Source organism: Nymphalis io, chromosome 11 (genome assembly GCF_905147045.1).
Source record: "Nymphalis io chromosome 11, ilAglIoxx1.1, whole genome shotgun sequence".
Lineage (NCBI taxonomy): Eukaryota > Metazoa > Arthropoda > Insecta > Lepidoptera > Nymphalidae > Nymphalis > Nymphalis io.
This window is the reverse complement of record NC_065898.1, coordinates 8,889,568-8,902,402: the sequence shown is the minus strand read 5'-3', so window position 1 is coordinate 8,902,402 and position 12,835 is coordinate 8,889,568. Positions and strand designations below refer to the sequence as shown.

General features: G+C 37.6%; 1 pseudogene; it reads left to right on the top strand.

The window, feature by feature from the left end:
* The first annotated feature begins 2,443 nt into the window (after positions 1 to 2,443).
* On the top strand, positions 2,444 to 11,279 carry LOC126772071 (uncharacterized; annotated as a pseudogene).
* The last annotated feature ends 1,556 nt before the right edge of the window (positions 11,280 to 12,835 follow it).

Here is a 12,835-nt window from a genome sequence, read left to right as displayed (position 1 = left end):
CCCGGTTGCAGCGTTATGACCACCGCTGAAGATTTTGGAGTGCGAAGTTTCACTCGTTTCTTGCTCTCCACGTTTTTCTCTGTAGCTATTGTTACTTGTTTTTTAGCGCCTTTCTTCAATACCGTGGCCCAAGTTTGATTCGTGGATTCCGGTTCCTCAGATGGTACAGAAGACTCTCCATGTTGCATGGCTCTTGCTGCAGCTGCATCTTGAGCGGCAAGGGTCGTTTTCTTTTTTGTCAACTTCTTCTTTTTCTTCTTTTTTGATGGCTAACCATCAAAAAAGAAGGTTAGCCATCAGGCACTCGGTTCTGCCTTTTGTTTGCGAAGAAGTGTTCGTGCCCGTCTTATTCACGTTGTTTGCACGGTCCGCAGCTAGTGGCGGCCGTAGAGGTCTTCTCGGTAGAAGCCTGTCATTTAGGGATTCTATCTCGATCGCATCCATTATGGTCCCCACTTGAATCATTATCGAACGTACGAATTCGTCTGTCAGCGTCTTCTTTGGTGCTTTCTCCGTTTGTTGAATCGTTTGCTTTCCGATTGATCTCGGCAGAAGCAAGATATTCGGGAGAACTCTGTTTAAGTCGCGTGATTTCTTCCCGCAGTTCATAACTTTCCCCTCGAAGATCATTAACTTGCCTCATAAGTTGGCCGATTTCCACCTGTAGCTTTTATGTCTCCGATGTTGACGTCCTACTGTGTAGAGCTTCTACTGCAGCTTTGATAGAGGCCGCTGCTTCTTTTAGGGCACGTTGGAATGTGCCCTTTAAGTTTTTCGACCTTGTTGCTACTTTAAGTATGATATCGACATCATCAACAACCTGTTTATTTAGGGCAACAGCAGTTCGAGCATCGTCACCCTCCACCGTATGCAAACCTAGAGCTTGTCGGTTCTCGTTTGCAGAGCGTGTTCGCTCTTCAAGCTCTTTTTCCGCCTCTAGGCTTGCAGCTTCACGCTTCTTTGCTCGCGACGTCGTTTTTGAACTATTCGACTTCAACGATTTCAGGTTTGTATCTTCGCCTTCATCTTCATCGCTGGACGAAGCTGGTCCAGTTCTAGGCCGTTTTCTGGCTCTCCAGAGTCGTCCTCTTCCTGCTGCTGACTCGATTGAGTCAACGGTCCGCAGACTAGTGTCTGTATCTATGTCTGTATGTAGGGATTTCCAAAGATACTTAACGTATAAAACATAGTCCTTTATTTTAACATTTTGTGTCGCAGAATAGATTTCAAATTGAGGCAAGTGACACTAATTGTATCCTACATCTTGAATATTTAAACGTGTATATAAATCAACTTCGTTTATTAGGGACATTTTTTAAATTAATGTATAATCTGTTCCGAGTAATGTTTTTACATCTCAAGGTACATTTATTTATTCTGTAAATAGGTAAACGTAAATCGACGATCGCCTGATGATTCACCATTTACATGTATGCTTTAAATATAACTAAATATTTGTTCTATATTTGGCTATTACATCAATGACAGTCAAACAACGAAATTTATAAGACGTAAAGGTAAAATATAGGTAAGGTAAGATAGTATTTTTATAAAAGCTAAGTTTCGTTTGATCTATTATATCTATATGAAATTATGTAAAATGTTTTTTCTTCAAACAATATAAGTTAAACAAACGAACGGGCCAAATATATGGCCGCCGTCTGTAGTGTCTACAATCTTGGCTTGTGCCTAAAGAGAGAATAATTCGTAGGAGCAAATAGTTTTATCATTGCTGTAAATAAATACAAATTGACGGAGGAATAATAAATACCTGTATAAATAATTATTATCTGTGAAAAATGATTAATCTTACACTCACCATTGGACCCGTTTCACCCGTTTGGACCCGTTTGGACCCGTTTGTTATCTGAAAATGTACATAATTATATGAGATATAATATATATATATATATATATATATATGTATGTATGAGCATGTCGGTAGTTGAAAATCATATAATCTATACCTATATATATATAATAAAATGTAACTGATCACTGTCTGTACATGGAAGATATTTGAGTAAAACTATTATCGTGGGCCTTAAGGTCTAGCGTTCTTTCCCGACGAGCTAACTTTTTACACACAATCAATGCATGACAAAATAATATTGTTAACGATTTCGCAGAAGATTATTGTTTTTATAATTATTTGAGCACATCTGTTATTTGTCGATGTATTTGTATGTGGTATACATACTTACTACTTATACAACTTTTTGAAGAACTCAAATAGGTTTTGGGTAGGTGTCAAATAAAAGATAACACGGTTTTATAAGAGCTCTTGTTAATTTTTATTAAATAAATTGGAAGATCAATAATTACACTAATACAAATGTTCTAATTGTTCTCCCTACCTGCCAGCTAAATCTCCATAACACGGATTTAATCCCCCAGAAACAGAAACATTGAAATATTTAAAAAAAAAAAAAAAACTTGCACTATGAAGTCCATCAAGCACTCAATTCAAGAACTGACTGAACACTTCAACTCACGGATGGCTGAATTTCAAAAGACTCTTCAGAGTTCTATCCCAGCATCAAGTCCAACCACCAACATAGCGGCTCAGTTTAATACATTTAGAGTCTTTGTTTTAACTGCGTTGGAGAGCCTTCAGAAGCAAGTTGAACTCCTGTCAAAGCAATACATCCAAATGGAGTTAGTTAGTAGAAGGAAGATGCTCTTGCATGGAATTCCTGAAGAAGTAAAGGAGAATGTACCAACTGTGGTGTCGAGGGTTTTATCAGATCATCTCAAGTTGCCTGAGCTTACCATGGATAAGCTCAGCCGATGCCAGCGATTGGGTCAATCCACGCGAGATAAGCCTCGAGCTATTCTTGTCAAATTCCATGATGCGTTGCTTTGTAATAAAATCTGGTACTCGAAAACATCTCCAAAAATACAGGTGTGACTCTTTCGGAATTCCTTACTAAGGAGAGACATGAACTGTTTATGGCTGCGAGACGGAAGTTTGGAATATCTAAATGCTGGACGAAGGATGGTGCCGTTATTGTTACTGGGTCAGACGGTAAGCGCCATCGTCTTGTCACAACAGCTGAACTTAATTCAATTAAATGCACACAAAATGATATTACTTTGGCTACTATTCCTGCTGCTATTCCCAGTACCAGTTCTGTAGATTCAATTGCTAAACCTACTAATATATATTTTGTTTTTTTTTTTTTTTTTTTATTCATATATATTTTAACTTTTTATCCATTTTTATATATATTTATTTTTTAATTATTATTATTTTTAGTATTTTATACATACATATAATAGTTGGTTGTTAATATAACCAGCATGATTTCAAACACTCTCAGTTTAAGCGACTCGAAAGACAATAGTGAGTATCTTAGTACGTCACTAAGATAGTTTTCATAGTGCTTCTCTTCCACTAAACTCTCTTTTAGATTCAACTTTCTCCGGTTTCACTAAAAACTTTAATGTAGTGTATATAAATGCACAGAGTATACCTTCTCATTACCCCGATTTGCTGTCTTCCTTCGATAGTAAAAATATTCATGCCGTCCTTATATCCGAATCTTTCCTGAAACCCTGCTTACCTTCAACTTCTTACTGTTTGCCTGGCTTTCATCTGATCCGGAATGATCGTACCGGTAAAGGTGGTGGTGGAGTGGCAATATATCTCTGTAGTCATATCCCCTTTACTATTTTAAATAAATCTCCTACACAATACTGCGAGTCATCTGAATATATTTTTATTGAAGTCTTATTCGACCATCTCAAACTACTACTGGGCGTTTTTTATAGTCCGTCCCTTACTATTAATTATTTTGATAATTTTGAAAATTTGTTGGAACAATTTAGTGCGTCTGTTGATCACGCAATAATTATGGGAGATTTCAATACTTGTTTAATTAAAGATGATCAACGCGCCAAACGTTTTAAAAATATAATTAATAGCTGTAACCTTAATGTACTTCATACGAACGCAACTCATTTTTTTCCGAATTGTTTGCCATCGCTGTTGGACTTAATGGTTGTTTCCTCGCCTAGTCATGTTGATGCGCATGGTCAGCTTCCCGCTGAAGCCTTTTCTAACCATGACTTAATTTATTTATCCTATGGAATACGGCCTCCGCGGGCTAAGCCCGTAATATTTAGTATCTCCTTTTTATATGTAAATGCACTTACCTGTTCTCTTACAAAAATTCTTTCACCAAAGGTTGTCTGTTAGAGATCGCTATAAGCGATAAGACTGCCTTTGCGCACCATTTTTTTATTTTCTTTTTCTTTGATTGTTTCCTACTTCTCTCATCTAATGTATATGTTGTGCAAAAAGTGTTAAATAAATAAATAAATACTAACTAGTACCTCGGTAGGTATATATTAAACAGAGGTACTCTATTTATATATTTTATATATGAGGATATAGTAAAGATTAAAAAAACCGTATTGATTAATGTGAGATTGCTTCTGTCGAAAAATAAATGCTTCAAAAATGTATACTACGACGCGATCTCGATATCGATATACGATCTTCTTACAATTTATTATATTCATAAAATATACGAGATTTTATAAATCTTAATAACTATAAGGCTGGTCGCAGTTAAATAAATTTAGGCTTAGATATATAATGACCGTTTTTATAGTTATATGATTCACCTAAATTAAGCTAGGTGGCTCGCTTGAAAATTTTTAAATTATTTTTTACAAATTTTCGCCCGTGTATTCAAGGGAGGTATATAAGTTATAAATATAGTATAGTTCAGTCAGTAATAGTATCGTTATAATATTCTAATAATATTTTACTTCAGTTATTATTTGATCTAAAACATTTGAGAAATGCATCGGTTGCGTACTGTCTCATGTGTAACGAAATCTTTTGTTTGATATTTATTGGGAGACAAATGTCGGGTACTTAGGTATCCTTAGTTCAAAAGAAACCATTTTAGTTATATCGTTACCTGCGTGGCGACGCCAATAGATCTTGTTTCGACTGTTAAAATTTAAACGTTATAAATTAAAATTAATCCTTATTCAGATTTGTTATCTATCTATAATAAGAAGCTATCACTTACAAATATTTTCGTAATTACCTTGATGGGGGTTGTTGTGCAGCTTGATGGGGGTTGTGTATAGGGAAATAAATTGCAATTTAAAATAAATAAATATTTCTTAGTAAAAGCTCACTAAGAAACTGTAAAATTATCGATTCGATTTTGTTTAGTAGTTCCAGCTCAAATAAGATTCCGATAGCAATTGTCAGCAGTTATTCAAAGTAACGTGCCTTTTAAATTGTCAATTCCAGGTATAAAATATAAGGTACATGTTTTGGGCTAAACTCGGTCGCTAAGCATTATTTTGTATAACAAGGCAACCTCAATAAACCTATTGTTTATTTCCTTATCCTATTGGATGCTCTTTTCTAGAACCAATGTTTTTACCTGTATCTTTTTAAACTAGTATTATACTAAAGTTAGTACTAAGCAATATAACCGATTAAGTCCAAATACAGTTAAATAAAATCATTTTCTGAAATGTTTGTTTAACCCTTATTATACAAATTTCATTATTTATTAATTATATTTTGTCTGAAAATATACATGTTTAATATAATATTTTCATTAAATCTATTAACAATAAATTTGAACGCAAACCTTTATTAATTAAAGAAATAAATTTAAGCGGGAGGCCTAGCCTATAAGGTCATGATTATTTTATGTTATGTGGGTAACTGTAATGCCGGAGAGACTACACCTTGACTTCCCATTAATTTTTAGTCTATTTTTAAATCATTTGCAAAATAAAATTAAAAATAATGAGGTCTCATTGCATACCACTTTTTTATCCCTGTACATACTTCTATATTTGAAAATAGTGAATTAAATCTTTTCACGGTCTAGTAAAGCACTAATAAACAATAAAAATCATCATCAAACGGTGACGGTGAGCGGTAACTATAAGTAAAATTAAGTTGTCGGTACACAGGTTTACGTCATTGCTTTAAATAATAATCAGGCGCTCCAACAATGACGCTATAATTCTCACAAAGACCTTGCTCAATAATTCTGTACTCTGCAGTGAACTGTTTGACAACCGTTACTTGGTTTATAGGAGGGACAGAGATACTTCTAGTTTGCAGTGTAAAGAGGAAGGGGGAGTTTTAATTGCTATTAAGAAAACCATTAAATCAAAACGAGTTAAAGCCTGGGAAAGTAGTTGTGAGGATCTCTGGGTGGTCATAGATATTCCTGGATTACGTTCTGCTTGTCATGCAGCTTTCTGTGCAGTGTATCTCCCTCCGCCAGTGCGCCGTTCTACACTAGAATGCTTTCTGGATCACTGCAATACAGTTTTTGAGCAATCGACAGACTCTCTTGTGAGTATTGTGGGAGATTTTAATTTAAGTAACATTGATTGGCAATTAGCAGTGAGTTCAAGCAATAATATTGTACCAGTACAAGTGAAATTTTGTTAGATTTTATTCATATCAATGGACTCAATCAGTTTAATTTTGTGAAGAACACTGCTGATCGGATACTAGATCTTATCCTCTCGACGAATTCTTTATGTTATATCAGGCAATCTGTTAACCCCCTTAAGTAATGTTGACCAACAGTATCCACCTCTTGATATTGTAATTCCCTTGAAAATTGTAACAAGGCTTCCGTATGAAAACATTAAAGCAAGACCAATTTTTCAGAAGGGAGATTATCTATCAATTTGTGAAAAATTAAAAACATAGACTGGGATGCTATATTTAGGGGACAGTTTGATGTGAATGGGATGTTACGGATCTTTTATGATACACTGAACGCAGTCATCAAAGAATTTATACCATTTCGTGTGCCTAAGAGTAACACATATACTGTCTGGCTTAACTACAGATTTATTAAAATAATAAAAGTGAAATATAGGATAAGAATACGTTACAGAAAATATAAAAACCCGTTAGATGAAGTAGATTTAAAATATATTAGTAAAAAATGTGATAGACTAGCCACCGTATGCTATAATAATTAAATAAAATCTTTAGAAGATATGGAAAAACTACCACTTCAGATGCTACAGAAATTTGTAAGCTATTTTCAAATTACTTTTCCTCTGTCTATTATTATATTCTATTCAATTCAAACTATCTTAAATTATTAGAAAATTATAGTCTATAGTATATGTTTAAATCAGCCTGTTTTAGACGAAGATACTATACTTAAAAAACTAAAAAGTGTAGGTATCAATAAGGGTGCCGTTCCTGATGGAATTCCACCGATGTTTATCGTTGCATGCTCCTCTGAATTAGTTCACCCACTGTCAATAATTTATAATAAGTCTTTAGTGTCTGGGGTTTTTCCATCAGTGTGGAAAGTTGCAAAGGTGGTTCCTATTTATAAATCAGACGACAAAGAATCTTTATTCAACTACAGACCAATCTCAATTTTATCAAAATTCGCAAAAATATTCGAATCATTAATTTGTCCTTACATCTATAAGCACCTCAAATTATAATTAAGAGATCATCAGCACGGATTTGTTGATTTCCGATCCACCGATTCAAATCTGGTTCCATTTACAGAATTATTAATTGGTGCAATACTCGGGCCATCAAGCTAATGTAATAAACACCGACTTCAGCAAGGCCTTTGATAAAGTTCCACACAATATTTTAATTTCCAAACTACGTGCTTACGGTATTTCTGGTTGTTTCCTAAAGCGATTGAGTTCATATCTACAAGACAGACAATTCTTTGTGGTAATGAATGGTTATGAATCGAATATACAAAAAATATCGTCAGGTGTTCCTCAAGGTTCCCATTTGGGACCAGTGTTGTTCAATTACTTTATTAATGATTTTCCAAACTGTTTTCTTTTCTCTGACGTTTTATGTTTGCTGATGATTTAAAGTTTGTCAGTGTAATTAAGTCAAATGAAGATCTATACGTTTACAAAGCGACATCAATAGGCTCATACTATGGTGCTGGTATGGTACAAGGCTCCCTCGCAGCTCGATCACACCACTCTGTCCACCTCTTAGAAAGACTGCGTTAGGTGCCAACTCTTCCTGTTCGAGATTATGTAAAGTGATAAATACTTGCAGTGATCAAATCGATCTACATTATGATTGAAATCAACTTGTACTGGCTTATCTTACTTTGATTAGTAAAATAACTACTTTTATAAGACACTTTCAGATATACATATTCTTGTTATTCATTTTTTTTTTTTCGTGTATCGTAATTAAATTTTCGTTTATCTATGATTAGTGTTAAATGAATTTGCTGTAGCTACTTTTTTCTTTTTATGTAATGTAAGTATTACAAGCGGTGTTTACCTATAATTAGTTGTTGCACTATTCTATGTATATATATATTTTAAAATGTATTATGTGTTATATTCAGTGAAAACAACTGTTGGTAAACCTTAATAAATAAATAATAATAATAAATAACTATACGTTTAAACATGACCGAGGAACTGTTAACACTTGTGTGTTTTATGTGGGTTAAATGAGTTAATGAAAAACAGTCCAATAATTAATACACTCAATTTATAATATTCAGACAGCGTAACGTTGTGCCAGGAATTATTTAAAATGATTGAGCTCATTTCGTGCGTCCTACCCACTTTATACAAAAAATAATCAGAAGTCAGTTTACGAACTAATAAAGTTAAATTATTGTTTACATCGTAATTTAATAATATGATGATTAACGAAATTATTAATAATGAATTATAGACATAATAAGGTATAGGTAAATAAATCACGAAGATAAATATCATTGGGAGTAGTTATTATAAGCCACACTTGTTAACAGAACTGATATAAACAGATCCGTTTCGTTTGACATTATTCGATAAACGATGCGATCGAAATCACGCACTATAATCGCAGTATAATTGCATAATTCATATCAAAACAAATTCGTAGTTCTTAATTGTAACATATCTATCACAATCCTCAGAAGTCAAAATTCACGTTTGACGTTTCTTAGTTCCGAAATCTAAACAGAGTAGGTATTGTGGTCTGCCACCAAACTTATGACTTATTCTGACTTTTGCTATCTTAGCTAAGGTTAGAACATACTCTGTGGAAAACGGGCACGCTCGTTCTGATCCGCAAGGACGGGCGTCCGCCCGATCAGCCGTCGGCCTACCGCCCAATCGTGTTGCTCGACGAGGTGAGCAAGCTCTTCGAGCAGGTGCCCGCTGCCCGTCTCGTCGGCAGCATGGAGCCGGGACTCGACGAGCGGCAATACGGGTTCCGTCCCGGCCGCTCGACGCTCGATGCAATCGCCAGGGTGAGGGCCCTGGCCGAGGAGGAAGTGTCTCGGGGCGGGGTGGTGTTGGCAGTGTCGCTGGATATTTCCAATGCCTTCAACACCCTGCCATACGGTGATGGAGGCCCTGCGGTTCCACGTTGTGCCGGGCTACCTGCGGCGTACCGTGGCCGATTACTTCTCGGGCAGGGCGGTGGCCTTCCCGACTGCGGACGGATGGGCCGTTAGGTCGTTGTCGTGCGGTGTTCCGCAGGGGTCGGTACTAGGACCGCTCCTGTGGTGCATCGGCTACGACTGGGTGCTGCGCGGGGCCACGTTGCGGGGGGTCAGCGTCACGTGCTACGCTGACGACACCCTCGTGTCGGCCCGCGGCAGATCATACCGGGAGGCGGCTTATCTCGCCACGGCTGGGGTGGCGCACGTGGTCCACCGAATACGCGCGCTGGGAATCGAGGTGGCCCTACACAAATCCGAGGCCCTCGTCTTTCACGGGCCTCGGAATGCGCCACCTCCGGGGGCGGCGATAACGGTGGGCGGAACTTCCATCGCCGTCGGGTCGACGATGAAGTACCTGGGACTCGTACTCGACGGCAGGTGGAAGTTCGAATAGCACTTCCGGCGCTTGGCCCCAAAGTTGGTGACTGCAGCCGGGGCGCTAGGTAGGGCTCTGAACAACCGTAACGTCGGCGATGGCGCTCAGAGCAGCTCGGGCGTACCGCACGGTGTCGGACGGATGTGGCGGGAGGAGGCCCGCGAAAGGGTATTCGCCGAGTGGTCGGAGAAACTGGGTGCTAGCCGGGACCTCGTTGCGGCCATTCGGCCGGTGCTGAGGAAGTGGGTCGAGCGCAAGCATGGCCCACCCACGTATCACCTGACACAGCTTTTGACCGGCCACGGTTCACGGTTCGGTCGTCGAGAAGATGGCCGGAAGCGAAGAGATCTGGGTGGCAGTGTCCCGGTTCAGCGGATGCGTCATGTCGCAAAAGGAGGAAGCAGAGCGGGAGTGGGAGGACGACGTGTACTCACTCCCGCAACGAAGAAGGAGACCTCATCGACGGCGACGTGCTTACGCAGGCCGGACGCTGCCGCAGAGTTAAAGTGTGGTTGGCGGCGGAGCCAGTTTTATTTGTTGATCCGCCGCGTCGAGCCCTGACGCTCAGCCTCCAGTGGCGGACTCGGGGGAGTCGGTCACGTTACAGGACGGAGGCACAGAGAGGAGGGAGGTGCGCCCTAAATCCTGGCGCGCTCTCGAGATGGGTCGCCTCATGGCGACGACCGCTGGCGGGGTTGCGGTTGTAAGTCACAACGTTCCCGTGACCCCGCCGCCTTGCGGAGAGGCGGAATTCCGGGGAGGTTTTAGTGGGTAGGACGGGGCCGTCTGCCCCGTGAGTCCCACATACCCGTCCCGGTCCGCCCGGACCGGGCGGCAGGCGTAAATGCCTTTCCTCCCCGACAAAAAAAAAAAGGTTAGAACATACTGTCGACTTTTCCTGTCAAACTACTACGTATAACCATAAATTACAATATTCTTTATTATCTGTTATAAGTTAAATGTTAATATTTTCAATTAAACTTTTTAGCTTTTATTTGATATTTTGCTTTTTTACATAATACTATGTTAAAAGAGTGAATTATGATAACATACTAAATATTAATTAATATATTTAAAATATTAACATTTAACTTATTACAGATAACAAAGATTAAAGAATATTGTAATATATTATATTATATTGTATTCAACCGGAATTAGTAATTACCTTCTAGGAAAGACGTCTTGCAAAAATCGTGTCGTCGTTGAATTGTGGGAAGTCCGATCGATCTCTGCCATTAGTCTGGCAGGCACGGTGATATTGCCGTTTCCAATTGAAACTTACGAATTTAAAATACTTTAATAATTATATTGATTTCGTTGTCAGTATAAGTAGGTAGTTGTTATTTTTTTCATTATTCACTTATTTATGTTAGAATTTATATTAGTCAATAATGGCTTTTATTTATTGATTGAACTATTCCCTATAAACAGGTGATTAAGGTTTATATAGTCAGCACCTCATTATAGCGCCACACACAACATAGACCATAGAAAAATCGCTGTCTATAAATAATCGAGTATAATAATTTATTAAATATTTTGTATCGTAATTCATAATAAATAATAACTTTATAGTTTAATGTGTTTAAACTTTTTAGCAATACTTCAAGCGTTCTTTAAAAACAATCGTAATTTGTTTTATATTTAATAATTTTAAAATTAAATTAGGACTAGAAATTCTATAATTATACAGGTTGACTGGTTGAACACTATCGATACTTAAGGACGTGATTTTTGACGATCATATATGATTAAAACAAATACATATAACATAAATATTAACAAACTTCTAAGTAAAGTTAACCAAGAGTTAAGCGTGATCCAATCCCCCTTCATACTTTAATCCTGGCTTAGGACAGGCAAAAATAACAAGATATTTCACTCGTTTAAGCAACAAATTTGTTGACTAGGTAAATGATGTGAACTTGGGACAAAAATTAATATGAACTGTTTACCTATCTTGGTATTTCCGGCGTATTTAAAAATGGAATCATACTTATTTACAACGATTGTCAATCATGAAACTACCTATTTACCTACATAACTACACTAACTTTATTCGTGGCTCGTAATAGTTAGCACTGGGTTCTTGAACATGTCGAAAATGATACGGGTGTAGCCCTTCTTTGTGAAGTAGATTCCATACAGTCCACTGAGATACAGGTCACACTCACACACAGATTAGTTATACGCGTAAGATCGATTGCTAGGCGCGCGCGCGGGAAAACGGACGTGCGAACCTTACGGCGGCGCTCACCTGACTAATTGGCCGCGGGGCAGGTGTTGCAAGTGACGCGCGGCACAGTACAACACCGCGCCGCACGCGCCGCCGACGGCGACGGCTTTTGTCCACACTTCATTTATTTAAAAAAATTAAAAATGAAGTACCTATTTTTTACATAATTCGAATGAGAATCATGTACCGAGTATCCTACTAAAATATTGATAGTATTCAACCAGTCACCCTGTATATTACTACATTCTGTGCTATTTGGATCATTAGGTCAAGTTTACGTCAAACTTTAGGGGTAATTAGAGTTTATATACTTAACTACTTATGTATACATATGAATAATATATGAATATACAAACCATATCAACATTGTTAACCGACAACGGCAAACTTGCGTTAGTAGTCTCCGCTGATGCTCTCGGTATTTTTAAGCCACCAGCCATCTTATCCATTTCGAGCTCAACACTTGTCGTGTTTTGACGAACAATGGTCGGTTCTTCTAATTCTAAAATCTCTACATTCTCATCTAGTCTTCGATCTTCAGATGTCCTATCCATTATTGATCGACTTTCATTTATTTCAACATTAAATCTTGTTATATATGACTTAAATGGCTTAAGAGTAAACTCATTACGACTGGCTTAATAGAACATTCATCATTGTATTGCTTCTTTCCTTATTTTTGATTTTCGATTAATTGCCAATGGGAATACGTAATATTTTTTTTTTTATAGAATAGAAAGGCGGACGAGCATATGAGCC